This window comes from Sturnira hondurensis, unplaced genomic scaffold (assembly GCF_014824575.4).
Source record: "Sturnira hondurensis isolate 20B ecotype Veracruz unplaced genomic scaffold, ASM1482457v3 Scaffold0004068, whole genome shotgun sequence".
In the NCBI taxonomy this organism is placed as follows: Eukaryota; Metazoa; Chordata; class Mammalia; order Chiroptera; family Phyllostomidae; genus Sturnira; species Sturnira hondurensis.
This window is the reverse complement of record NW_028076699.1, coordinates 4,147,166-4,151,150: the sequence shown is the minus strand read 5'-3', so window position 1 is coordinate 4,151,150 and position 3,985 is coordinate 4,147,166.

Sequence of the window (3,985 nt, the reverse complement as noted above, 5' to 3'; positions counted from 1 at the left end):
TGCTGCCTCGCGATTGGCTCGGGTTGCAAAGGTTCGGTGGGCCGAGACCCGGATGGCAACCAATGGAGAGCCGCGCGGGAGATCGGACCAGGAACCCGCTGCTTTTATTGGCTGTGGGAGTCGGGCCGCTCCACCCTCCTCTCCTCGCGGACGCGCCGGGAGGGGTTGCCCGGGGACCTACACTCTGGCGGGGTCGACTGCGCTCTGCCGCGCGGGTTCTTTAGGGACGCGGGCGGGGGCGACTAGGGCTTCTCGCCCTGGGGACTGCCAGGGCTGCTCCTCAGCCAACGGGGGCGACTGTTTCCTCCTCCCCACGTCCATAGGTGGCGCCTTTGCGAGAAGCGGGTGAAGCCGTCGTGAGTCAAGTTACCTCCCAAGGGGTGGGGTGGGGGTGTCCCCTGGGTTAGTCACCCTGGAGCTTGGGGATTCCGGGCTAGACTAGTAACTTCCCCCCTTTCCCACTCTGCTGAGGGGGTTGGGGAGAACTGGAAGGGAAAGAATGATAGAGGGAACTCTAGCTACCGTAGACCCTCTAGCACCTGCTCTGTGCCAGGCAGTGTTGCGAGGCCTGGGGTAGGGTGGTGAGCAAAGCGGATGGCCCTGTCCTCACGGAGCAGCCAATCCAGAGGAGCCGTGACTGTAACCCGCAAAAGCCTAAATCCGATGTCATGTGCATTTCATCTCTTCTGAAATTTTAGCAAGTGTCAGAGATACTTTATTTTAGAAGCTAAACGTAACTCACCAGGCCTGTCAACTGGCATTGCGAACCTATCTGCTTTCCTCTTTCATCTTTGCCTTCACATGCACTCTTAGGGGGCTCCCTGGGACCCACTCTCCCTTATTTCAGGGCCTTTGCTCAAGCCGGCACCTTCGGAATGCTCTTTCCCATCCCCTTCATAGAGATAACATTACACATTCTTGAAGCCAGCTCAAGGCCACCTCTAAAATTACATTTTTGTCACTTCCTTTCCCTCTCAGGTGCCGATAAAACAGTGCATCTATGTCATGCGTGATTCTTTCACATTATTTTATAACTCTCTTTATGTGTGTCTAACCTTCAAAAACTGAGCTGTAGAGCCATCACTGTGTGATTCACATTTCTATTTCCAGTTTCCAGCATAATGCTTGGTGCACAGTACACACCCCCGTGCTTGTTTACCACTGAATGAATGAAGAATGGAGGCAGAGGCTCACTGTTCAGTAATGATCGAAGTCCAAATAGTAAGAGGCTGTTTGCATTGGGCTCAGCATGCGGCTAGTCCAAACTGTCATGTGTGTTGATTATTATTATTGATTTGAAACAGAAACGTTGATGTGTGTATTCACTGGTTCATTCTTGTATGTGCCTGATGAGGGCCCAAACCCACAACCTTGGTGTTTGGGGACAACACTGTAGTCAAATGAGCTACCCGGCCAGGGCCATTGTGATGTATTTTCAGTGTGAAACAGTGGATTGCAAAGACTTAGTACAAAAAAGAGAATGCAAAGTATCTCAATAATTTTTATATGGGTTGTGTATTGAAATGATGACATTTTGATATACTGGGTTAAATAAAAGTAGTATTAAAATTGATTTCACTTGCTTTATTTACTTTTTAATGTGGCTACTAAAAAACTAAAAATTACAGATTTGTCTTGCATTGTATCTCTAGCAGCTCCGGTCAAAAGGGTGCAATTGGAGAGTAAAGGGTGAGGCACTGTGGAAAATGCCTTTCCCCGGGTTCTGTCTGAATTAAAATTTTGGAACTGTTACAGAGGGCGTTACTTTGAGGGCTCAGCCAGCCTGAGTATTGCTGGGGAATGAGGTAATCTGAAAAGTAAAGTTCAACCTACAAACTAACATGGGACCAAAGTGTTTAGCGCCTTGTAGGAGATACAAGAGAAATTACCTATTGGTAATCAGAACATTTTTACACTTGGAAAAAGGAAGAGGAAGCACCAAGAAATATACAAGACTGATCTTTAGGGGACAACTTTCTAAAAAGAAAAGGAATAAAAAAGTGCTGAGAACAATTGTTTACACAGCAGGCATGTTCTCATTCTCCTTCCCTGCCTACTCTCTTGTGCCCTTGATTATTCTTTTCTCTCTCTACACACTCCAATGGTTGCTATTATCTAGGCAAGGAAAACAGTTACCACGAGTTGTGTAAGTTAATTTTATTTTTAAGTTAACATACAGTAAAGGTGTTTATGTATAGTGTGTGCGAGTTAGCACATGTAAAGGTGCCTATACCACCAATGCAATGAGGATAAAGAATACTTCCATCTCCCCCAAAACTCCCTCCTGAACCCTCTGTAGTCACACCCAGTCCCCTCCCCCACCCCTGGCAACCACTGCCCTGTTCTCAGTACTATAAGTTTGTCTTTTCCAGAAGGTCCTATGAATGGAAGCATGTAGTGTGTAATTTTGACCCCATGAATTGTTTTTAAAAAGATTTTTTTATTGTCACATACGCCTAACATAACAATGATGATCTTAACTATTTTTAAGTACACAATTTCGGTGGTATGAAATACGTTCACATTATTGTGCAGCCATCACCACCACCCATTCCCATAACTCTTTTCTTGTAAACTGAAATTCTACTCATGACACAGGGACTCTACATTCTCCCCTCCCCCAGCCCCTGGCACCCACTATTCCGCTCCGTGTCTCTGAAGTTGACTGCTCTAAATATCTCATAAAAGTGGAATCACACAGTGTTTGGCTTTTTGTGACTGCCTTAATTCACTTACCATAATGTCCTCAAGGTTCATCCTGGTTATAGCATATTGCAGAATTTCCTTCATTGTTTATCATTTGCATGTTTTAAGTAATTAATTAATTTAATAATTAATTATTAAAACTTTATTGTTGTCTAATTACAGTTGTCAAGAATTTCCTTCTTACCCTGGCTGGTGTAGCTCAGTGGACTGAGTGCAGGCCTGCAAACCAAAGGGTTGCTGGTTCAATTCCCAGTCAGGGCACATGGCTGGGTTGCAGGCCAGGTCCCCAGTGTGGGGCACGCGAGGGCAACCACACATTGATGTTTCTCTCCCGCTCTTTCTCCTTCCCTTCTCCAACCTCTAAAATAAATAAATAAATAAATAAATAAATAAATAAATAAAATCTTTAAAAAATAAAAAAAGAATTTTCTTCTTTTTTAAGGCTGAATGATATTCTATTGTATGTACGACATTTTGCTTATCCAGTCCTTATTAATGGACATTTGGGTTGCTTCTGTTCTTTAATGACCATGAATATTGCTGCTATGAACATAAAAGTTCAAATATCTTTCCAAGACCCTGCTTTCAATTCTTTTGGATATATGCCCAGAAGTGGAATTGCTGGGTCATATGGTAGTTCTTTGTTTAATTTTTGAGGGACCGCCGTACTGTTTTCCCCAGCGACTATCATGTTATATTCCCATCAGCATTGCACAAGGGCTCACATTTCTTCCCATCTTTGCCAACACTTGCTTTCTGCATTTTTTAATAGTGGCCATCCTAATGGGTGTGAGGTGGTAGCTCATTGTCATCTTTTAAAAAATTATTTATTTATTTTTAGAAGGGAAGGGAAGGAGAGAGGGAGAGAAATGTCAATGTATGGTTGCCTCTCATGTATCCCCCACTGGGAACTGGCCTGCAACCCAGGCACGTGCCCCGACTGGGAATCAAACTGCAGTCCTTTGGTTTGCAGGCCCGTGTTCAATCCACTGAGCTACACCAGCCAGGGCTCATTGTCATTTTTTAAATTTAATTTTTATTATACTATTTTCATTACCATTTAGTTCCCGTACACCTCCCTCCCCGCAGCAATCACCATACTGTTGTCCATGTCCATGTGTCCGTTTTCATTGTGGTTTTGATTTGCATTTTCCCAATGACTAGTGATGCTGAACATCTTTTCATGTGCTTTTTGGCCAATCTTATATCTTCTTTGGAGAAATATCAATTGAAATCCTTTGCTCATCTTTGAACCAGGTGGGTTTTGTTGTTGTTGTTG